The sequence below is a fragment of the Chelonoidis abingdonii genome, chromosome 2 (genome assembly GCF_003597395.2).
Source record: "Chelonoidis abingdonii isolate Lonesome George chromosome 2, CheloAbing_2.0, whole genome shotgun sequence".
In the NCBI taxonomy this organism is placed as follows: Eukaryota; Metazoa; Chordata; order Testudines; family Testudinidae; genus Chelonoidis; species Chelonoidis abingdonii.
The window spans coordinates 170077093-170102399 of NC_133770.1; the positions used below are offsets into that span (position 1 = coordinate 170077093).

Genomic DNA, 25307 nt, shown 5'->3' on the forward strand with positions numbered 1-25307 from the left:
ACAGAGGTATTGCTGTCTCTTCCATCACAGGGAAGATCCTTGCCAGGATCCTACTAAACCACCTTCTTCCCACTGCTGAGGTACGCCTCCCTGAATCACAGTGTGGCTTCAGGCCAGGCACAACTGACATGATCTTCATGGCACAACAGGTTCAGGAGAAGTGCAGAGAACAACACCAGGAACTGTTCATGGCATTTATCAATCTAACCAAGACCTTCGACTCTATCAATCATGATGCTCTATGGAAGGTGCTGTGTAGGTTTGGCTGTCCACAGAAATTCATTTCCATCATCAGACTACTCCATGATGGGATGACTGCCACCATTCTGTGCAATGGCTCAGAGACCAAACCATTAATCATTTGCACTGGTGTCAAGCAGGACTGTGTGATTGCACCAACACTCTTCTCCATTTACCTTGCTGTGATTCTGATTCTCATCTGTGATTTTGTTTTGTGATAGAATCAGGATTAAATACCTTATGAATGGTCAACTCCTTAATCTCTGATGTTTCCAAGCAAAATATAAGATCATGAGAACTGGCATCACTGACCTTCAGTATTCAGATAATTGTCATTCTCACACATACAGAGGCTGACCTGCAAATTACTTTAAATCTTTGGGCAAATGCCTAGCACAGCTTGGGTCTCTCTGTCAACATCAGGAAAACCAAGGTACTCTACCAGCCTTCACCTGCACAAACTACTCTTCGCATTCCACAAATCACCATCGGGGAAAAACCCTGGAAAATGTGGACTATTTTCCATACCTTGGCAGCCACCTCCCAAACAGCCAGCACTGACACAGAAACTACTCAAACAATTCTTCAATGATAGGGATCTGCAAACAAGCACCAAGATCTTGGTTTACAAGGCAGTTGTCATCCCTACCCCTCTCTATAGGTGTGAGACCTGGGTAACCTATAGAGGACATAACAAGCAGCTGGAGTGGTTCCAATGGCATTGCCTCAGGAGGATTCTCAGGATCATCTGGGAAGACAGACACACTAACCTCAGTGCTCTATCTGCAGCCAACATCAGCGGTATAGAAGTTCTGGTCATGAAACACAAACTCTGCTTGGCTATCCACTATCTACATATGCCTGACACTCACCTCCGAAAGCAAGTAATCTTCTCTCAGTTAAATCAGGGAAGAAGGGCTTGCAAAGGGCAGACATACTGCAAAGTACACCTTTAAAAAGGGAGGGATCAATCCAACAAATTGGGAGGACTCGGTGTGGAACAGAATACAGTGGCACCACGCCATACACCAAGCCATAGATCACTTTGAGGAGAACAAAAGTGCTCATGAGACAGAGAAGTGACAAAGGAGGAAAGAAAAGGCACAACAGTCCAGCCAAGAACTATGTCTCCTCCAAGATTATACCTGTCACTTCTGTGGGAAAAACTGCAGGGAACAAACTGGGCTCCTCAGCCACTTAAAAACCCACCAATGAACCCTCTTGGCAGACATCATTCTTGCATCAAGGGATAGCCAAAGAAGAAGATTCTCACAAGCGATATATCTTCCTCACAACATTATGGGAAAACGAAATCTGGACCACTATGGCTATTAGACATGCTGTGGCATTTTTCAAAAGGGTAAGGCTGTTAGCCAAGGTGTCCTGGATGAATTCCAACTGGGGTAATTATAGTTAATTACAAGGGAAGAAGTAGAGAGTAGTGTGAATAGCAGCATCAGTCCTCAGACTGTTGGATTCCTGAGGCTACAACTTAGGAAGAGAACAACTCTTGTGCTAAAGATAGAAAAGGAAGGTAAGATGCACCTATTTACTGATATTACTTAGAGAGATAGAATCATAGAAGCATAGAATCTTAGAAGAATAGGGTTGGAAGAGACCTCAGGAGGTCATCTAGTCCAACTCCCTGCTCAAAGCAAGACCAATGCCAACTAACTCATCCCATGGGCTTTCTTTCGACCATCTCTTGGTCACTGTTGCCCATTTCTACTTACCCTACCAATTCTTCCCTGTTTGTGAGCAGGAGGTCAAGAGATGCACAGCCCCTAGTTGGTTCCTCCAGCACTGGGACCAGGAAGTTGTCCCCAACACTCTTCCTGGATTGTCTGTGCACTGCTGTATTGCTCTCCCAGCAGATGTCAGGGTGATTGAGAACCAGGCCTGTGATCTGGAAACTTCTTTTATTTGTCCGAAGAAAACCTCATCTACCTCATCCTACTGGTCTGGTAATCTATAGCAGACACCCAGCACAACATTACCCTTGTTACTCTGGTCTCTAAACTTAACCTAAAGACTCTCAACAGGCTTTTCTCCAGTTTCATAGCAGAGCTCTGAACAATCATACTGATCTCTTACATACAGTGAACTCTGCCACCTTTTCCCCCCTCACCTGTCCTTCCTGAACAGTTTATACCCATCCATGGCAGTGCTCCAGGATGGTTTACAGCGGAATTTAATCTGTTTGGCAGTCCATGATTTTATATTTGGCTGTTCAGTGTGGGTACTTATGTGGTGAGAGCACATCAGAGCTGCTTAAGTGGATCCCAGATCCCAAGCCACATGCCTGAGGACACCCCTGTTGCATCTGTCTAGGCCCAAACCCTTTAGTTTACTTCCACAAACTTCAGGAAGCAGGAACAGATCCCAGAAATAAATATTGCTCATCAATGAAAAGCCCTTTCTGCTGAGCAGAGCCTATTCCTCAGTCACTACCTGGGACAATTCAAAGGGGATGGGTGATCGTAAGGCATATAAACACTCTAGCAATAGTACAATGTATCCAGATCCTGATGCCTAATTGTCCATGATAGTGCTCTTTGAACCAATTAACAGCCCAAACAGGCCCTCAAACCCTTGTGCTGGTTACTGGAGCATGGACTTAGTGTAAGTTTGGAGAATGGACTCCTGGCCACTGCTATGTTGCCTGGAATCAGTCCCTGTGGTCACTCTGATGGTCAGCGGAACTCATCAGCTGGATCTAAGCTGCTTCTGGCCTGATACTTGGGCCAACCCCTTCCCCCAGGTTCTGGCTGCCAATCCCTGAGCCCAAGGTCTGCTCCTTCCAGTCACAGACATAGGAAAAAACAGCAACATATACTCAGGCCTCAACTTGTATGTTCTCTTTCTAGCCCTAGCCTGGGCTAGTAATTGACAGCAGGACACCTTATTCACTCTAGGTCAATTAGTTATGCCTGCTGTGGAGTGACATTCCTTCCCTCCAGTGGGGAGGCTGCCTGGCCCTGGGAAGTCAGGAGTGATATTTCCCCCCAGTACTACAGGGCCAGGTCCCTGTTCTACTCAATCCTTCATCAATCACAGCTCCTGGGGATACAACTAATCCTTCCACACTGTGGTCATTCTACACACCTCCCCTCTTGCACATACCTATCCCCAGGTATGCCTTTCCCATGTATAGTTTCTCAGAACACAGCAACCATCCTTGTCACAATGCTATAACAATAACAGGGCCACATTCATCACTGTTCATTATGTGATAATGAAAACCCACATTGTTCTGTGAAAGCAGTGGGGTGCTTCTAGACAGGGCCAGATTATGACATTCCGAGGCCTTAAGCTATGTCAAGTATTAGAGACCTCATACCATAAAAAAATGAATTAATTATTTTAACCGAAAGGACAGTAAATATATAAACATGAAAGCTATATTTTTGCATATATAGAAAGGCGAAGCATGTGCAAGAATAAAGCACCAATCACAGTGAGCACATTGATCTTGAACAAATAGGAGCAGCAAACAATGTCTCTCAGCACATTCAGCAGACCTCTTCAATGGCATCCTGCCCTGCAACTGCAAGCTGTCGCTATTAACAGACAAGCATATCTGGCTAGGCTCTGCTGCCCAGACAGTGCAGATTTGGTTGGACTTGGCCCTGATTCAGCAGCTAATAAAGCAAAAAATAATAAATAAATACATAAATAAATAAAACTAACACACACATCAGTAAAATGTGAATTGCTTGGACTGAATAAAAATATTGATTTTAGTACATTTTAATTCAATTACTACAGTGAAAACACCCATTAAAACATGATGATTCCCTACAAATGTCCAATAGAATAAAATAACTAGTTTGAGCAAAATGGTGTGAATATAATCTTAAATCATTGCTTTTGAAAATGAGGAAAAAATCTGAAAAGATCTGCAATGGAGAAAAAAAAAACATTCTGGCAGCTGTAAAAGGACAAAATTTTGCTGGCTTTACTTATGCTAATAGCTTCATTGTAATAAGACTGATTGTATGAATAAAGTAACCAAGATTTGGCCCTACACCTTTGCTTTCTGCAACACTTGCACCAAAATTAATATAATACTGACTAGCCGACAAAATGCAAAAGCCTTAGTAAAATTACTTATGTTTAGAATGCTCTTCCTTTCAAAATGGAAAACAAATGGGCCAAATGAAATGTGTGAAAAAAATCAATAAACCAGCAAACTGTAAATGATGTGGAAATAACTTCTTTATGTTTTCCTGTTTTCTTAGTTTATAGTTACCACTAGAACATAAACTAAACATCTTGGCTAAGTAGATCCAAATTTATGGACTGCTTTGTTGAGCTGGTTTTTGCTCATTGAATTCTCCTTTTGCCTCTTTTCAAAATGTGACAAATGTGGCTTTTTTAAAGACAAGGGCAGAAGGAAAGTGTTTGTTAACATTCTTTTTGTTGCTGATTTATATACTATATATGTGGTTCTTGATTCTCATCTCGCCAACAAGAGTTTTACAGCAACGAAGCTACACTAATTTCCATGAAGTTATTTCCAATTAATATTGGTGTAAGTAAGATAAGAATCAGGTACTATATTAGAAGAAGGTTTTCTTTTTTAAGGACATATAGAAGAACATTAAAATATGGTAAGCAGCATGACAGTTTCAAGGGTACCCAGGACTGTGCATAACCTTGTTACTACTTGTCTCCAGTGACAGGCAGTATTTCTTGTGGTAACTGGGTGTCGGCTCCCTAATGCTGCCAGCCCTTCAGACACTCAGGCCTGGTCTACACTACAAACTTAGGTTGATGTAAGGCTGTCAAAGTTTTTCCCCTGAGGCCTGTGATCTGGAAGACTTCTTCTTTTTGTCCGAGAAAACCTCATTACCACTCCATCCTACTGGTCTGGTTCTTGCGCCCCACACATTACCCGGTGTACTCCTACTCCCTAACACTTCCAGCTAGGCTTCTCCGTGTATCATAGCAGAGCCCCTCCAGAGCTCCTTGCACTCTATTATACTACAGTGAACTCTGCCATCCTTTCCCCCCCTCTTACCTGTGCATTCTTTTTCTGAGTTATCGCATTGGCGTGCTCCGGATAGTCAGCGGTCTTCTGTTCTGGGTACACTTGTTTTAGGTTGCACTAGGTTCCCTGAGGGGTATTTGTGTAACAGCAATACAGAGCTGCTTAGTGGATCCAGATCCCAAGCCACATGCCTGAGGACACCCAAACCATGTGATGCTGTCTTAGCGCTCCAAAACTCCTCTTAAAGTTTATCTCTCACAAACTCACATGGAAGGCAGGAACAGCTATCAATACCCTGCTCAAACAAAAGCCTTTTCGCTGAGGAGGCTATTCCCTCAGTCACTACCTAATGGACATATTCAAGGGGATGGGTGTCGTAGAATACTAATTATCGCAATGAGTAACACCAGATGTAATTCAGATCCACATTCTTCCTGATGCCTAAAATTTGTAACACATCGATAGGTGCTCACCTGTTGACATTACACAGCACAACAGGCCTCAAAACCCTTATGCTGGTTTCGGGGCTGGACTAGGTAACTCATTGGAAGATGGACTTCCTGGGCTATGTTGCCTAGAGACAGATCCTGCTAGGTCACTCATGAATGCGCTCAGCAGACAGGGCGGAACTCATCAGCCGGGTGGAATTATAAGCTGCTTCTGGCCCTGATACTTGCCAAACACTTCTATCCCCCAGGTTCTATGACTGCATCCCTCGAACCCAACGAGTCCTGCGCCTTCCAGCTCAATCGACAGGAGCAAGCACTATCTCAGGCCTACAAACTTGTAAAATGTTCTCTTTCTAAGCCCGCTAGCCTGGGCTAGTAAATGTGGCAGCGCACCTTATCTACCCACCTCTTAGGTATTGAGTTTGCTGCTGGAGTGAGACACAATTCCTTCCCCCTCCAGCGGGGAGGCTGCCTGGCCCTGAGCGAAGCCACGCGCACGTGATATTTCCCCCCAGTACTAAGGGCCAGGTCCCTGTTCACTCAATCCTTCATCAACGTCACAGCTCCTGGGAGCATACACAACTAATTTCCTTCCACACCACTGTGGTCATTTCTACCACACCTCCCCTGCTTGCACATACGCTACCCCAGGTATGCCTTTCCCATGTATAGTTTCACAGAACCACAAGACAGTCAACCAATATAATCACCTTGAATCACAAATAACCTCCTATATCAATAAATACGGGCCACTTCACTCGGCACTTCATTAATGCATCGATCTGACCCACATTGTTCCTGTGAACAGCAGTGACTGTGCCCTTCTAAGACAGGAGTAAGATTTACCAGTGCCAGTAGGCCTCTAAGCTTATCATCGTATAGAGACCTCATACGAATACAAAATAAATTAACCTTATTTATAACGATAAGGACAGTAAATTACAATAAAGTCAAGAAAAACATGAAAAGACCTTCATAAGATATATAATTGAGCATAAATAATTACACGATAGAAGCGAAGCATTGGATAGATAAAAGAAATCATCAATCACAGTGAGTAACCAAATATGATACTTGACATTAGGCGTGCACACTTCCAAGGCTCATCACATCACAGTTATTTCTCTAACCTCAGCAGCGACTTCATGTACGGACACTCTTCAATGGCATCCCACTGCCTGACACTGCAACTGATCGCCTATCTATAACAGAACAACATATCTGGAACTCAGGCGCTGTGCAACCTCAGAACACAGTAGCAAGATATAGATGGTTGCCATTGGCCCTGATATCAGCAGGATAAGACCATAACTAATAAACATAATAATCACATAAGATAAGATAACCTAACACAACCAATAAGTAAATGTAATTCCGCTTGTGTACTGAATAAAATATTGATTTTTATACATTTTAATTCAATTACTACAGTGAAAACACCCATTAAAACATGAATGATTCCTACAAATGTCGCATGATAAAATAACTAGTTTGAGCAAAATGGTGAGTCCATTTTTCTTGCTTTTTGTGGAGAAAACAAATCTGAAGAAGATCCTGCAATGGCAGAAAAAAAACACATAGAGCAAGTCTCGTAAAACAAAATCTTTGACACTGGCATCTACTTGTAATAGCTTCATGTATAAACTGATTGTATAATAAAGTAACAAGATCGGACGACCTCCATTTGCTTTGCCACTAGCACCAGAATTAACATACTAATACATGCAACTTAGCGTGGGCTGTCAATTCACTTATGTTTAGAATAGTCATCTTCCTTTGCAAATGGAAAACTAGGAATGAAATGTGTGAAAAAATCAACTCACAGTCACACTGTAGCATAGGCACTGTGGAAATAACTTCTTTATGTTTCTGTTTCATTAGTTTATAGTTACCCTAGAACATAAACTAAACATCTGGCATAGTTAGACTTTCCAAATTTATGGACTGCCTCTTGCTTTGACATCCACCCACCCATCCCCCGACACATTCCACCCCTGGCAAGATAATTTACGTCTGGTACCCAAATACCCCTTATTTCATTTATTAAAATCTTTAATTTTGTAATATACAATAATAAGTAGGACAATATTTCAACATACCTTTAAATGCACTCAAAGGTGAGGGCCCTAGTGGAGCACATCTGGATTTCAGATTAATAAAATTGAGGGACAAATAACTTTGACAGCGATGTAAGTCACATCTTGGCAAGGTGCTGATACATCACACATAAAAATGAAGATAAGCATCAGAAAGAGACAGGCCCATTTTATAATAGAAGACTCGCCGTCTTCTAACTTTGAAACATGTTAAACAAGCTGGTTAACAATTGTCTGGTTTTTTGCTCATTGAATTCTCGGGTTTGCCTCTTTTCAAAATGTGACAAATGTGCTTTTTTAAAGAAAGGCAAAGAAAGTGTTGTTAACATCTTTTTGTTGCTGATTTATATACTATAATGTGTTTCTTCGATTCTCATCTCGGCCAACAAGAGTTTTAACAGCAACGAAGCACACTAATTTTTCATGAAGTTATTTCCCAATTAATATTGGTGTAAGTAAGATAAGAATCAGTACTATATTTAGAAGGAGGGTCTTTTAAGGACATATAGAGAAAATAAATATGGTAAGGCAGCATGACAGTTTCAAGGTACCCGGACTGTGCATAACCTTGGTTATAACTTGCTCCAGTGACAGGCAGTATTTCTTGTGAACTGGGTGTTCGGCTCCCTAATCTGCCAAGCCCTTCAGACACTCAGGCCTGGTCTACACTCAAACTTAGGTGAATGTAAGGCTGTCAAAGTTTTGCCCCCACTTTTGAATTTTAGGGTACAAAAAGTGGGGACGCCTGCATGAACCTTTTAAACTAAATTACTAGCTTAAATCTGGTACATGTACTGCCAACCAGCCAGAATTTAGTATCGGCACAACTTTCTGTTCCACCCCAAAACATCTCCCTGGGGAGCGCAACCCAAACCCCTTGAGTCTTAAAAATAAGGAGAAAATTAACCAATCCCTCCTTTACCCGCACAGAACTTCCCCCCCTAGTCCTTGTAGAAGGCTTCACACTGGATTCCAAACTCCTTGGATCTTAAACAAGAAAAAATAATCAGGTTCATAAAAAGAAAACTTAATTAAAGAAAAGAAAAGATAAAAAATTATCTCTGTGAAATCAGAATGGAAAAATGCTTTACAGTGCGGGGGGTATTCAGAATTACATATAGACCAGAGGGACTCCCCTGCAGCGCGTAGATTCAAAGTTACAGCAACAGAGGTAAAATCCTTCCAGCAAAAGACGCATGTTAACAAGTTAAGAAACAAACATAAGACTAATTCACCTTGCCCACTGGTATTACTTACAATTTGAAATCATGAAAGACTGATTCAGAAAGATTGGGAAAGCTGGCTGTATGTCTGGTCCTCTTACCCCAAAGTGAAAGCAAAAACACAAAAGCACAAACAAAGACTTCCTGCCACCAAGATTTGAATATCTTGTCCCCCTATTGGTCCTCTGGTCGGTTGTCAGCCAGGGTTACTGAGCTTCTTAAGCCTTACAGGTAAAAAAGACATTAACTTCCTTACCATCTGTTTATGAGATGCCCCCAAATGTCAGACAGTGTGGAAACCCCACTGACGGTGATTTTTCTTCCTAGACTTTAGAATAAACAGATTAATAAAACACATGCACCTTTACATATACTACTAAATTATGTAAACTACAAATTTCACATTTTAAAGCAACAATTTTAAGCCAGTTGATTCTGGGAAACTTTCACGGGAAAGTGCATCAGCTACTTTGTTAGAAAGCTCCTGAAAATGTGTTGATTTTCAAAATCAAAATCTTGAAGAGAGCTAAACTCCATCGAGCAGTTTTTTTGTTGTTTCTCTTGGTAGGAGAAGCCACTTAGTGCAGCAGGTCCGGTTTGTAGCTGGTAACGCCATGCCACAAACGTATGAATGTAGCTTTTCAGGGCATACACAATGACGTAGCATTCTTTTTTTCAAGCTGATTGACGCAGTGGCTTTCCCTCTTTCAGACAGTTTCTTGGCCTGAGAAAGCACGACAGGAATGGAAGTTTTGACCCAGGCTTTCTGCATTAAAACGCTCCTAACACACACGCTCAGATGCTCTGTGGTTCTAGGAATGGTTTGTCAAGTCTGAGGCCTAGCAAGGCAGATATGAGTGTCCCTAAGCGGGTAATGGCCTTCTGAACTCATCAGTCCACTTAACGCATTTGCTGGGTCTTTTGGTCATGTCTGTTAGTGGGGCAGCGGATTTGGCTGTAGTGTGGTACAAATAGCCTGTAAATATCCGGCCAAGCCTAAGAGGATTGGACCTGTTTCTTTGACTTTAGACAGCCACTTTTTGGAATTAGCATCCACCCTTGGCCTGTAGGGGGGTTATTGTCCTTGACCGCACCTGGTGTCCAAGGTAAGTCACTCTGTTTTGGCCTATTTTGAACATTTTTTGGCCGTCAGTTTAGTCCTGCCGCCTGATGTGCTCAAAGACTTTTTCCAGGTGTCTAAAGGTGTTCTGAAATGAATCAGAAAAATGGCCACATCATGAGGTAGCAAACTGCATATTCTCCAATCCTGCTAGGAGAACCATCTACAGTCTTTGGAAAGGTGGCAGGTGCATTTCACTAGCCGCAAAAGGAAGCACATTAAATTCATACCCCCTGCATAGGTGATGAATGTATGACCTTTCTTTGGCGGGTTTCATCTAGCGGTACTTGCCAGTACCCTTGGTAGTACTATTGTAAGAGATGCCTGGGGCACGTCCGCAATTTCTCAATAGCTCATCAGTGCGTGGCATTGGATAGTTTTGTCGGGATGAGTTACACATTTAGCTACGGTACTTCCATGCAAAAGCATATTTCCCCATCTGTTGGTACTAGAACCACTGGAGATGCCCATGCTGGTGATGGGGTTGTTCATCTGTAGCATGTTTTGGATCATCACTTCTGCCTGGGCATGAAGGGACACCAGTGGGTGGGGTCTTGGTCTTGTCAATGGAGTGGTTGCCTGTCGTCTCTGGAGTGACTGAGAACAATGGGGCGAAGCTAGTGCACGCTTCTTGATCTGGTTCCGCTGGCAGACATTCCATAGGTTGTGGGGAGAGACTCACTCTTCACACCACCGTCACATTTTTCCTTCGTAGTAGACACCTTCAGAGCCACTCAGCGTTGTCATCTCCCTAGGGCTGTAAAACTGACGACCTTTAGCTCTGGAATAAAAGGGCTTAGAGAATTAACATGGCCACTTAGGGCTTTAGGGTGAGGTGGGAAATGCTAATGAGATTGTTAACAGCTCCTAGGTACTCTTGGAGGGTGAATGGCCCTTCTGACACTTCCATCCTATGGGCCTGTTATGCTCAAGACTATTAACTTGGTCTCCTACTTTGAAGGAACGCTCTCTGGTATGTTATCTTACAGGCCTTTTGCTCTCCGTGAGCATTCTTTAGGTTTTCTTTAAGCAAGGGCGAAAAAGAGTGTAAGGAGGGTGTTTTGTAGGTTTGCTTACAAAGTCTAGAATGTTAGTTCATGGGAAGAGTAAAACCCCTCCATTCTGCTTCACCAACGTAATGGCCTTTAACCTCGGTGGCATACACAAGTTCGAATGGGTGAAAACCCTAACTGGGATGTGGCAAAAAGCACTCGCAAACACTAGGTCCCAATGCATTGGAGTGTTCATTTACGAATTTTACATAATCATAGGCCCCCAAGTTCCATTAAACCTCTCCACCAGGCCATTGGGTTTGATGGTGGTAAAGGGTAGCAACCAAGTGATTACCGCATGAGCTTCTCACAGATTTTTCAATGGTCCCTACCAGGAATTAGTTCCTGAATCTGTAAGGATGTCGAGAGCACTACCTGGCAAAAATGTCGTTAAAGGCCTGGCACACAGTTTTAGCCCTGGTTCTTAGAGCTACTGCTTTGGCCATGGGTAGCAAAGTCCACAAATTCAGTAATTACTGCTTTCTCTGGGGGTCTCTTTTGGGAAAGGACCCAGAATATCCACAGCTACTTGCTGAAATTGGACGCTCAGTTTATGGGGATTGGCTGGAGAGGGGCTTGACTGGTCTTGGCTTTCCCACTCTTTGGCACACTTCAGAGACGGGAACGTAATAGCAACGTCCTTGCCCAGTTCCCTCCAGTGGGAAGGACTTTCCAACCTGTCTTTGGTTCTGTTCACTCCAGCATGGCCACTGGGATGATCATGGGCTAGGCTTAAGAGATTTCCCCGTGCTTAGTTGGAACTACTAACTGGTTTTGAGGATGCCAGTCCGGCCTGGTGCCACCACAAAGATCTCCTTGTATAAAGGTCCTTGGTTCTACAACAAACTGGGATCAGTTAAAGAGCTGGAGAGGCGGATGGGGTGCTCCGTGCCCGCTAAGCTTTCTGAAGCCTGTTTATCTCTTCCTGCTCAGTCTGGAACTGTTCCCTTAAGGCTGGAGACACCAGTTCCGTCCTTATAACTGTGGACTTGGGCTTGGTCGCCATCTGGAGTGGATGTAGGTGATGGGTTGTTTTCATTGTGGTGAACCGCTTTCTGCTGGTGCAATAGTGATTATTTCCAGGCTGTGGCTGAGCCTCTTGGGTAAGGTTTGTCTGCTGCTTCTGCCAGTTCAGACCCGCTGGTGCCTCTTGGCGTTGGCAGTGGTAGATGGTTTGCAAGTGCTGGCGTCAGTGCTGGCAATGGTTCTAGTGCTGTTGCTTTCCAGTTTCGGTCTGGGACTGGAGGCACTGTGGCTGTTTCAGTCGTGGCAGGGGATCCGGTCACCACCTCTGCTGGTCTCTGGTAACACAGACGAGGCCTTGTGGGACAGCTCAGGAACAGGGATGATCTGGACAGCTTGCCTGGCTTTGGGCTGCATGTAACTATCCCACCTCTGGCGCTTCAACCTGGTTGGCCAGTCTTTCCCCAGTAGCATGGGGATGGGATAATTGTATACACTGCAAAAGTCCGTATTCCTACCAGCCTTGTACTGGACAGGCAAGTTCAGCTGTAGGCAAGTTTACAGATTTTGAACATGAATGGTAAATTGTACTTGGGCCCTGGGGTTCACTAAGGATTGTGGATAACTGACACTTGTGCCGCCCCAGTGTCTCTCCACGCGATAACCTTCCCTTATCCACCACTCTCAGGATCCCTTCGCTCTGAGGGTATTGAGAAGGCATCTGGGACCTGGGGATCTTTGATGTGATGGTGTGTAAAAGCACTGCACTCGGTTGAGGTTTCTTGGGGCAGTTGGCCTTATATGTCCCAGTTCATTACACTTAAAACAGTGCCAGCTGACTGTCACTGGCCGAGGTGGGTTTGCCATAGAGACTGGCGAGGTGGGACAATAGGGATCTGGGGCTTTTCCCTGGGTTTGTAAGTGGGGTCTTGGTGCCGCAGGTAAGGGTTTATTTTTGGTTTTGCCCCTCTGTGATATTCGCTCCCCTTCGCTAGTAGCTTTTTCTTTTTCTGCCCTTCCACGATCTGGCTCCAATCTCCCGCTCGGTTACAGTTTTGGGTTCCCATCTAGGATGTACCTTTTCTATTCTCAGGAACACCCTCTAAAGAACGTTTCCATTTTGCATAGGAAGGGACAGCTCTTCAGAGAGTTAGCATTTGTTCCCTGATATCAGGCCATTCTAATTCTTCTCATGTGTAGGCGTGTTGGGTAAATGCACATCTGGGTTTCCCACTTAGGGGCCTGAACCACCAATGGCAATGCTCAATGTTAGCCCCATTCTGATTCTGGCCTTGGTTTGAAAATTCATTTAATCATTCATGTGTTCTTTAGGCAATTTCAGCCACCAAGCTCTGTCTAAAAGGGTTCGAGCTGATGCTGTTGGCCAGCTCTATCAATTGTACTGGTTTGTAGGGATCGCTTACCTCATATGCATGGTCTCTTCATAATTTGTCTAAGAAGGCCTTCCTACGTATCATTATCACCTGCCTTCGATAGGTCGGTGTGAAATTTTCGTGGCATCGATGAGATAACTATACCTATAGAAGGTTGTTAAGGTTGGCTGCCACATTCTGCTTAGCTGTGACCTAAGTCCAGTCATTGTTTCTCTCTCTTTCCCTCTCGTTCCACTCTCTTTTCTTTTATCTCTATCTCTTTTGTTTCATCTCCAGCCCTGTTGTTCATCTCCAGCTCTTTTTTTTATCTCTGTGCTTTCCTGTCGGTCAGACTCTTGGCTTTCTCTTCTGCTCCTCTAGCCCTAGCCATTTCCTGTTCAAACTGCTTTTCCCCCTTGGCACTCATTTTTCTGCCTTCTTTGGCTAGCCGCCACCCCTCTGCAGGCTTACTGACTGGGATGTTTCAGCTCATGGCTGCTTGGTTACAGAGATTTTTAACTAGCCTATAGGCCCCAAGAGGTAGAAAGAAAGAAACACAATTTCACTTTATAAATGCCTTTTGCTGGCTGTCTGATGGCTCCAGCTTGCAGCCTCCTCTTAAAACAAGACTCTTGTTAAAAATTGTAACACCTCTGCCTCAGGCTGCTTTTCCAAGCAGTTAGAAAGGAGAGAAAAAAAATCCTACTGGCTTTGTGGCTTCCTTAAAAAATCCCAACCGCTGCTCACACATGTCAAGTTTTTCCTCCACTTTGAACTTTAAGGGTACAAAAAAGTGGGGCCTGCATGAACGCCTTTTTAAGCTAATTACTAGGCTAAATCTGTAACAACCTTGCCACCCAGCCAGAATTTAGTGTCTGGCACTTTCTGGTTCCCCCAAAACATCCCTGGGAACCCCGACCCCACAACCCCTTGAGTCTTAAAAATTAAGGAGAAATTAACTATCCCGCTCCTTTCCCCCCAGACTTTCCCTCCTGGTTTGCCTTGAGGAAGCTCTCACACTGATCCAAACTCCTTGGATCTTAAAACCAAGGAGAATTAACCATTTCCTTCCTTTCCCCTCCACCAATCCCTCCTGGTGAGAGTTCAGACCCAATCCCTTTGGATCTATACAAAGCAAGAAAAAATCAATCAGTGTTCATTAAAACGAAAACTTTTAATTAAAGAAAGAAAAGATAAAATTATCTCTGTAAAATCAGATGAAAATGCTTTACAGGTATTCATGATTCATAGAGACTAGAGGGACTTCCCCTGCAGCGTTAGATTCAAAGTTACAGCAAACAGAGGTAAAAATCCTTCCAGCAAAAAGATGCATTTACAAGTTAAGAAAACAAACATAAGACTAATCCACCTTGCCTGGCTATTACTTACAATTTTGAAACATGAAAGACTGATTCAGAAAGATTGGGAAAACCTGAGAGTACGTCTGGTCCCTCTTAGCGCCAAGAGTGAACAACGAACAACACAAAAAGCACAAACAAAGACTTTCCGCCACCAAGATTTGAAAGTATCTTATCCCCCTATTGGTCCTCTGGTCAGTGTCAGCCAGGTTTACTGAGCTTCTTAACCCTTTACAGGTAAAAGAGACATTAACCCTTAACCATCTGTTTATGACAAAGGCAGCTTCTGTAGACCTAATAATGTATGCGTCTACACTAATAGGTCCCTTCCGCCAACCTAACTTGCCTGTAACATTAATTTGGTGCTGATGTGTCAAAAGAGGCAGTGTAGATACAGCATTGTGTAAGTCGACTGAATTGGCTCCTAGCAGGTGTCCCACAATGCTCCGCTGTGACCGTTCTGCAAATAATTTTCAACTCCACTGCACAGCAGCCAGGTACACAGAAAACAGCCCCTCCCCTGTTAAAGCCCCAGAAACTTTTGAATTTCCATTTCCTGTTTGATCAGCCTGGAGAGCTCGCCAGCCCAGTGGATCATGACAACTCAACACCCCAAACGTTCTCCAGCCTGGAGTACACAAGAGGTGCTGAAACTTACTGGTCTGCACAGCCACAGCTCCAATCCAGCCAAATAAATGTAGACATCCAAAAAAAGATTGTGTGGGTCATGGGGGAGAAGGGCTACACCGGAGACATATACCAGTGCCACATGAAAATCAAAGAAACTTCAGCAGAGGTAACAGTAAATAAATAACTAAATAGATGAACTATTGTTCTGGTTCTGCATTACAGACATGCCACTTTTAAACTGAGCTGCATTCGATTCACCCTCAAAGCCACCTCGGACAAAGACTGAAATTTAGGATGATTAATGCTAGTTCCTGGTCTCAAAGAAATGTCCATGTTGCTAGGGGGAGGGAGCATTGTCCACCTGCCCATCTGTGCTCCCGATGCTGGTTTCCCACAAGTTGCAACATAAGGCCCATTACACATGCCACTGGGCCATACTCACTGTGGCTGGAAGCAGTTTGTTGAATAGCTAGGGATACTGATTATATTCTGGCTTGCAATTGAGTGTAATAAGGGGAGTACTTTTTTTTAAATAGTAACCTTGCACTAGACCCAGGGTATGCACTGACAATGGTTGCCTTGTGCTTTGCATCCACTACAGTGGAAAACTTGGCCTTCAGCACAACCGCCACACCGACAGAGAAGTTATAGCAGATTAGAACATGGAAAAAGAGAATGCGTGATGACATGTTTAACACGAAAGCTCATGCTCCAAAATGTCTTTTAGTTTATAAGGTGCCACAGGATTCTTTACTGCTTTTACAGATCCAGACTAACGTGGCTACCCCTCTGATGTTTAACAAGATAATGAATGCCTCCGGGACAGGTGATACGGAACTCAGAGCCTGGATGATTTCATTGTCTGAAAAACTGGACATGGACATGAAAGCAGGAGAGCATCCCCAGAGTGTGAGCGTGCCACACAGGATGAGAAGCTGCAGATTATGATGGACCAATCAGACAGGTTGAGGCATGTGGCTGAGCTTCAAGAAAAACAGCTTGAGGCTAGACTCTCTCTGTTGCCCCCATCCAATGGCCTACAAACATTGACCTGTTCCCAATCCCTCTTCCCCAAACATTCCAGGAGGTGGGGAGTAAGAGGAAAGGGGCATTATTCCTTCTACTCAACACCAGGGGAGAATACTAAGAACAAAAGGCCTTTGACTGAAATGACTTCTGTGCTTTCATAGAGAAGCTGACTTGGTTTCTCCCCTCCCTATTTTATCACAACATTTGGCCACGGTTAAATTGTTTTCCCATTCTTTCAGTTTCTTTATGTTTGTGCAATAAAAGTCAGTGTTTCAAGAATGAAATACTCTTCATTTATTCCAAGCATGAGGGTTGGGGGGAGGGCAGGGGCAGGAATTTCAGGGGAACTGAGGCAATGGAGGGGATGGTATGGGAAGGCACAATGCACATTACTGTGGATCATTAGTGAAATGGGTTTTCAAAGCCTCCTGGAGACACAGAGCTCCTTGCTGGGCTCTTCTTAGTGCCTGGGATCTGGTTGCTCAAAATTAGCTGCCAGCCTAACTGCATCCATGCCCACCCCTGAGGAAACTTCTCTCCTTTTGCTTCATGGATATTATGGAGCACACAGCAGGCAGCAATAAAAATGGAGATATTGCTGTCACTGGGATCTGACCTAGTAATCAAACTGCCAGCAACCCTTTAAACATTCCAAAGCATATTCCAGCGCCATTCTGCACTTGCTTAGCCTATTGTGAACCACTCCTTACTGATGTTGAGGTGGCTGATGTATGGCTTCATGAGCCTTGGGAGCAAGGGTTAGGCTGGATCTCCCAGGATCACTATAGGCATTTCAACATCATCAATAGTTATTTTGTGATCTGGAGAGAAAGTCCCTGATCACAGCTTTCTGAACAGGCCTGTGTTCCTAAAGGTATGGGAGTAATGCACCTTTCTTGACCATCCAATGTCGATGTTTATGAAATGCCCCCTGGGATCCACTAGCACTTGCAACACTATTGAAAAGTACCCCCTTCATTTATGTACTCTTTGGCAAGGTGGTCTGATACCAAGATAGGTATATGAGTGCCATCAATCACTCCACTGCAGTTAAGGAACCCCATCTCAGCAAAAACATCCACTAAGTCTTGCACTGTGCCCAGAGTCACTACCCTTCTTTGCAGAAGTCGATTAATGGCCCTGCACACTTGGATCACAACAGCTCCCACAGTGGATTTACCAGCTCAGAATTGATTCCCCTCTGACCTGTAGCAGTCTGGCACTGCAAGCTTCCACAAAGCGATTGCCACGTTCTTCTCCAAAACTCATTTTAGTGTTGGTGCATTTCAGGGCTGGGGAAAGCTCTGCGCAAAGTTCCTGGAAAGTGGCCTTCTGCACGTGAAAGTTCTGCAGCTACTGCTTGTCATCCCACAGCTGCATAATGATGCGATCCCACCTGTCAGTGCTTGTTTCCTGGGACAAGAAATGGCACTCCAACCTGTTCAGCTGCTGCGTGAATGCCAGTAGCAAATGGGAATTGTTTTGTTCTATGGCTTGCAGCACGGCTGCTTCCATGATTGCACAATGTTCTGCATGACAGTTCCTGTCTCACATCTGGAAATACTGAGGATAAGGCAGGAGATGTTTGTAACGTTCACAACAAGAATACACAGCTGAGCAGAGTCTATGCTTCTCGGGCTATAGCCTATGCTGGCTAAGCCAGGCTTTTAAAAAAAAGGTGTGAAAAACCATGTTTGCCATAGATATTAGGGGAGGGAGGGAGAAAGGAAACTGCATCATGGGAAGTTGAAGCCGTGTTCCTATTCCCCCGTGACAAAGTTTTGGTCCCATGATGCATTGCAAGCCCATCCAAAAAACCTCTGTAGCTAGCTGCACTGTGGGATAGCTACTGTGATGGGATCCCTGGGATGCAGCTTGGAACTGGGGTACCACCCCAATGTCCAAGTCCCTTTGAATAGTTCACTTGTGCTATCCAGCCCCTGAAAATGGATGCTCATGGATATTTCAGATCCTCTGCATCCAAAAGTGCAGTATACCCCAATTAATCAGCTTTAACTTAAACCACCACTCCCTGTAAACCACACAGCATTTGCAAGCACTTAAAACCAAAAGTAACTTTATTTAAGAAAGAATAAAGGTTTAACAAGAAGCAAGAGAAAGTGAGGGATATAACTGCTTACAACACATAGCAAAATCAAGTAAGTTTCCCTCACAAAGTTTAGTCCATTGCAGACCTGGCTGGTTTCATATAGAACCAGGATCCAAATGTTTATGAACCCCGTCCCTCCTCCACCTCGCTTCTTAAAGGATTTCCTCAGTGAATAAATCCAGAATCCCTTTCCCCACATGCTGTTATACTGAAACAGTCTTTTGTCTTTATTCATAGTCAGGATGATCTTCTGCTTGCTATAATGTTCCTTTTCACCTTAAAATGGTTTCGATTGCTTGCAGTTGTCTTTGATGGTTTTCCATTGACTGTTGCTGGGATGTTGTAAAGGCAGACAATAGAACCTTACATTACCTCACTGGATCTCCAAGGGCAGGGTGATGAAACCCTCTTGATTGAATGGGTAATTCCTGAGACACATTACCCTGGTGACTATTTTTTATTCCAAGCCCATAAAATATACTTTCAATGCCAATAAAGTATTTCTTAAATATTACCTGTACATATATTTCACAGTGGTTCTGGGTCTTGACGAATTATGACCTGGACAAGTTAAGAGCTTTGTGTAGATACCATTCATGTTACTCTCCATGGACAAATGTCCTGTAGGACATGTTTGATGTAATGAGTTTGTCAGGTCAGAGCTGAAAACCATTTGCAAAGAACAGGAGACCCTTGCCAAGGATACGCTGTGTCACAAGCAGATTTTGTTTTAAATATTTTATGTTGCCTTGTACCTGTGGATTTCAATGCACTTTGAAAACATGACTTCAGTAAGACTTATAACATCCATAGAAGGTAGGTAAGGGTCTTATGCCTATTTTAGTCGCACACCCAGGTTAGGGACTACATTTTCAAACAACCATGGGTACACAAGTCCCCGCTGTGTGCTTAGATAAGAGTGTAACAAAAGGTGGGTGCTCCTGAGAATTTCAGAGGGGAAGCTTGGAGTACACATACTGATGGACATTCAGTGGCATTTGGGTGTGACATGGCCAGAAAGATGAGTACCCACTGCCTAGTTTCAGAATTGGACAAAGGCATGGATCCCAGACTGTCTGAGGCGCTTACAACCCAGTCATAGGTCACTTGGGAGCTGCGGATGCAAGTGGCCCCCTTCTTCCTTCAACTGGCTGCTTGGCCTTCACCCACTATATAAAAGAGGCTTATTGTGAGGCACCACACACACATACCTGAGCAAGAGCTAGAGAAGGGTTTGGTGGGTTAATTAGAGTGTGAGGTAGATGAAGGTTAGGACAAGAAGAATAAGTCAAGCACTCCAATTCCACAATGGTGAGCCCTGAATAAATGCCTAAATTAGAAAGATTGGCAGGGCTGCTGAAAGAGTTGGAGTATGGAAAAGGGTTGTAGGCCAGGGAGTGAAAGGGAATGACCCAGAGGAGTTTCTGAGGAAAGGGCCAACCAACAAAGCATTTACTGTTTGTTTAGATGCAATTAATGGAGACAGCAACAGAGGAAGGATACCAGCGCTTTCTGTATAAAGACAATATATATACCCAATGTGATTCCATGGTAATCTATGGGGTTACATCAAAGATGATTTTGGTCCAGATTGACTTTAGCATAACCCAGAATTCACTCATAGGGGAAATTGCAATCTACATATCACCAATATTAGGCATTGGTGGTGCTGGCCCATTGAGGGTTCTAAGCAGAAATATTCCCCCATTGCACAATACTAAAACAGGCAAGTTCTTATGAAAAAGCAAATAGCTGCTTGGACCAGGAAGCAATTGCTTAGCCCTGCGCTACCCCGGAGGGGGCGGGAATCAATCTAAAGCCTGGTGTACACTATGCATTTAAATCAATTTTAGGAGCGTTAAACCGATTTAACGGTGCACCCGTCCACACTACGAGGCCCTTTATATTGATATAAAGGGCTCTTTAAATCGGTTTCTGTACTCTTTTCCAACAAGAAAAGTAGCTCTAAAATCAGTATTACCGTATTGGATTAGGATAAGTGTGGCCTCAAATCGACGGTATTGGCCTCCTGGCGGTATCCTACAGTGCACCACTGTGACCACTCTGGACAGCAATCTGAACTCAGATGCAGTGGCTAGGTAAACAGGAAAAGCCCCGCGAACTTTTGAATTTCATTTCCTGTTTGCCCAGCGTGGAGCTCTGATCAGCTCATTGGGTGCGGGCGCATGCATCCCTAATACCCAGCACGAGCTCCAGCATGGACCATCGAGCATACTGGATCTGATTGCTATATGGGGAGACAAATCTGTTCTATCCGAGCTCCGTTACAAAGCAAAATGCCAACGTGTTTGAAAAAAATCTCCAGGCTACACAGTGCTGCGTGACAAGCGTAACGGAAGCCAAAGAATCAAATGGATGTCTCATGGAGGGAGGGAGGGGTACTGAGACTCCAGCTATCCACAGTCCAGCAGTCTCTGAAAATATTTAATTCTGGTCATGAGCTCCCAATGCCTGTTGGGTCAAACACATGTCCGGCGTGGTTCTGGTGTAGCTCGACATTTACTCCCTCCCCCGACGTGAAAGAAAGGGAAAGAAGTGTTCTGATTGTGTTCATGTCACCCTATGTTACTGAATGGCTGCTTGTAGACGTGATGCGGGCAGCAGTGAAGCAGCATCCGCTCCTCTCCTTCTCCCGATGGCAATGGGCAGTGACTGCTAGCCGTCCTTGTCATCAGCGCCGTGAGTGCTCCTGGGCTGGCCCAGCTGAGGCTGGCCGGGGGAGCCTGGGTAAAAATAGGAAGATTCTGGGTCATTCCCAGTAGATGGTACAGAACGGCTGGTAACTGTCCTTCCGATCAATAGCAACGGGGCTGTGACTCCATCAGCCCCTCCTTTCATGTATAAAGAAAAGATTCTGTACTGCCTGGACTATCATGCAGCGGATGCTGGGCTCCTCTCTCCCGCCTGCTTAATGTCCTGCCTGGGTGTCATAGCAGCGGGTGCTGGACTTCTTACGCCCGCACCGCTAATGTTTGCCTGGACTGTCATAGCAGCGGGACGCTGCTTCCCCCTCATTTTATCTCACTATAAACAGTCATGTTTTCTTATTCCTGCATTCTTATAATTTCATGACACAATGGGGGTGGACACTAGCCACGGTTAGCCCAGGAAGGTTGGGGAGATGGGAAGCAATGGGTAGGGTTGTTGCAGGACAACCCCGTGATGGCATGCAGCTCGTCTTTCTGCGGGATCTGACATGGAGCAGCGTTGCTCTCTGATACATTGGTTCTTTAGTACACTTGCCCACTGGTTCTCTAGTACACTAGGCAGAACTGACTCTTATTTTTAGCTACTTAAGGAGGAATTGACTTTTGCCTTGTGCCCCTGGCCACCTCAGCCAGGGGCACTCATGATAAGCAGCAGATAGTACAGAACAACAGATAAACCTTCTGCTGTCATGCAAAAGCAAACAAATGCTGCTGTGTAGCGCTACAGTAACGCCTCTTGCAGCAGCATCCAGTACACGTCCGGTGACAATAAAAAAACATGCTGAACAGGCTCCAGGGTTGCCGTGCTATGGCATCTACCAGGGCAATCCAGGGAAAAAGGGTGCGAAATGATTGCTCCGTTGTTTCCCAGAGGAAGGAATGAGTGATGACATTTACCCAGAACCACCGCCGACAATGATTTTTGCCCCCTCAGGCACTGGGATCTCCACCCAGAATTCCAAGGGGGGAGACTGCGGGAACTATGGATAGCTACAGAATAGCTACCCACAGTGCAACGCTCCGGAAATCGACGCTAGCCTCGGGTCATGGACGCCCACCGCCGAATTAATGTGTTCGTGTGGCCGCGTGCACTCGACTTATACAATCTGTTTTTACAAAACCGGTTTATGTAAAATCGGAGTAATCCTGTAGTGTAGACGTACCCTAAGTTATGCAACTTCAGTACGTGAATACATAGCTGAAGTTGACGTACTTAGATCGACTTCCGTGGTGTCTTCACTGCAGTAGTCGACTGCTGCCGCTCCCCTGTTGACTCTGCCTGCGCCTCTCATGGTGCTGGAGTGCAGAGTCGACAGAAGAGTGCTCGGGTTTGATTTATTGCATCTAGATTAGACTTGATAAATTAATCCTGTCTTAAACAAGATACTTAATGATAGGGTAATGCCTCTTTTACCTGTAAAGGGTTAAGAAGCTCAGTAAACGCTGGTACTTGACCAGAGACTAATGAGGACAAGATACTTTCAAATCTTGTGGGTAGGAAGTTTTTGTTTTTGCTTCTTTGTTTGTGGGGTGTTCGTTTCTGGGACTAAGAGGGACCACAGACGTCAATCCCAGCTCTCAATTTTCTGAATCAGTCTCTCATGTTTCAAATTGTGTAAGTAACAGCCGGGCAAGGCGTGTTAGTCTTAGTTTTGTTTTCTTCCAACTTGTAATGTTCCTTTTTGCTGAGAGGTTTTACCTCTGTTTGCTGTTAACCTTTGAAACTAAGGCTAGAGGGGTTCTCTGGGCTTATATATCTGATTACCCTGTAAAGTATTTTCCATCCTGATTTTACAGAGATGATTTTTACCTTTATTTCTTTAAATAAAAGCTTTCTTTTTAAGAACCTGATTGATTTTTCCTTTTTTTAAGATCCAAGGGGATTGGATCCGGACTCACCAGGAATTGGTGGGGGAAAGGAGTGGGGGATGGTTAAATTCTTCTTGTGTTAAAATCCAAGGGGTGGGATTGGTGTTCACTAGGAACTTGGTGAAAAAGCCTATCAAGGCTGCCCAGGGAGGGGAAGGTTTTGAGGGGACAGGAAGTGTTCCAGACACTGAAATTTCTGGATGGTGGCAGTGTTACCAGATCTAAGCTAGTAATAAAGCTTAGAAGTGTCCAGGCAGATCCCCACATCTGCACCCTAAAGTTCAGAGTGGGGGATGAACCTTGACAGATCCCCTCTGGACCGATTGCTGCCTACCAATCTGGCGGGTAGTGTAGACATACCCTTAGTCTCCTTATGCCTAGCATTGGCTCTGATATTAGTCTTTGCAGTACCCTGCTATTTCCTTGGAATTTGCTACCACACTCCTCATTAGGACTCTGTTTAGCTGGTGATACAGAAGGAGATCAGAACCTGGTGTAATGAAACTGTGTAATCAGTGGTCCATTTGAATAGGCTGTATGTGTGTGTTCCTAAACCACCCAGTGAGGAACACTTAGGAATGAAGGAACTGGATGATTAAATTTAAATGTGTTAGAATGGGGCAGCTGATTAAGCTAACGAATTAGTCATGACTGAAGTGATATTCATGGAAGCAGCAGCTAAGGAAACTTGGTTTGAAGACCAAGAATGAGGACAATTGTAGTATTCCTGAACAGAACTTTTCGGCTTCTTGGAGCTAAAATCAAGTATAGTACCTATTCTTATCAGTTTAATTTCTTTGGATGGACACCTGCAACACCTTCTCTGAAGATGAATTCTGTTGCTGCTATTTTTGAAAAAAATCAGTGCTGCTTTGAAGATATATTCCGCTGGTGCTACTTTGGAAGAAAATCCTCTCTCTGCTCCTGAGACACTGTCAGCTGCACCCTCTAATGCCTCTGCTGCTGCTTCATGGAAGGTCTCTTGAACAATGACTGCGATGTTTCTCTGTGCCTCCAGGACATCGCAGACCAGCAGCACAAAGGGGAAGAACGGTGCCTCCTAGAAGAATCCCCCCTGAGATGCCGCTCCAGAGAGATACTGCATCCTGAGGCCGCTGTGTTGGGACATCACAACCAGAAGGAACATTACTCCTCTCCCCGGGAGCAACAGCAGTCGAGGGACAGCTCCTCTGCTCTCCGAAACTGCCAGGGGACAGCCCTCCCTCCAGCAGATGCCAGGGAAAAGTCCCCCCCACTCTCCAGCAGCACTAGTCACTGATGGTAAGTCCTCCTACTCTCCAACAGCCATCGACAAACAGCTCCCCAGTTGTCCAGCTGCAAGATGCTCCAAGGCAACCACTCCCACCCCCCTGGTTGCCCAGGACCCTGATAGTGGGGGTGCTCTCTCTGCTGTACACATCATCCAGGGAGGAATCTGCACAGACAGGACCAACATTGCTCCAGAGACCACTGAGAGGGTCACCAGTTCCTTGCTGGATGCATGATCAGCCTCAGAAACTACCCAGAGGGACCTCAGGACCTTGCCGGATGCCCACTCAGCTGGATATCTTGACCTCACCTGCCCACATCAGGGAGAACCAGCCAGCAATGCCACCAGTGCTGCTGGAACACTGCCCCTCCCCCCGCCCCGCTGCAAGGTAATGAGGACACCATCTACTTGAAGTATCCCCTCACTGTGGATGTGTTCATCTGCCCCATCTGCTCCCCACCCCAAAGCTTCCACCTCCTTGATGGCATCACCAGGCACCTGAAGAGATGCTGCAGCAAGTAGGTTGCCTTCAGCTGTGACCTCTGCAGCCTGCTCTTTGAGACACAGAAGCAATGCAAGACACACCAAGTCATCTACAAGAAATGCCTCAAGGGAACAACACAGTCTCCTGCCCTGGCTCCCAACCCTCCTGCTGCATGGTGGCCTGCTGCTCCTGAGCATCAACAGAGGAAGTTGACCTTGCAAGCTTCCATCAAGCTGCCCCAGTCCCCAGGAAAAGCTGAACAGAATGCTGCGATCGACAGGGTACCTGCTTCCTCGGGGAACATCACCCAGGTCCTTGC

The 25307-nt window shown here is 44.8% G+C and overlaps 1 pseudogene; it reads left to right on the forward strand.

The window, feature by feature from the left end:
• The first annotated feature begins 23967 nt into the window (after positions 1-23967).
• LOC116815480 (U2 spliceosomal RNA) lies at positions 23968-24170 on the forward strand (annotated as a pseudogene).
• The last annotated feature ends 1137 nt before the right edge of the window (positions 24171-25307 follow it).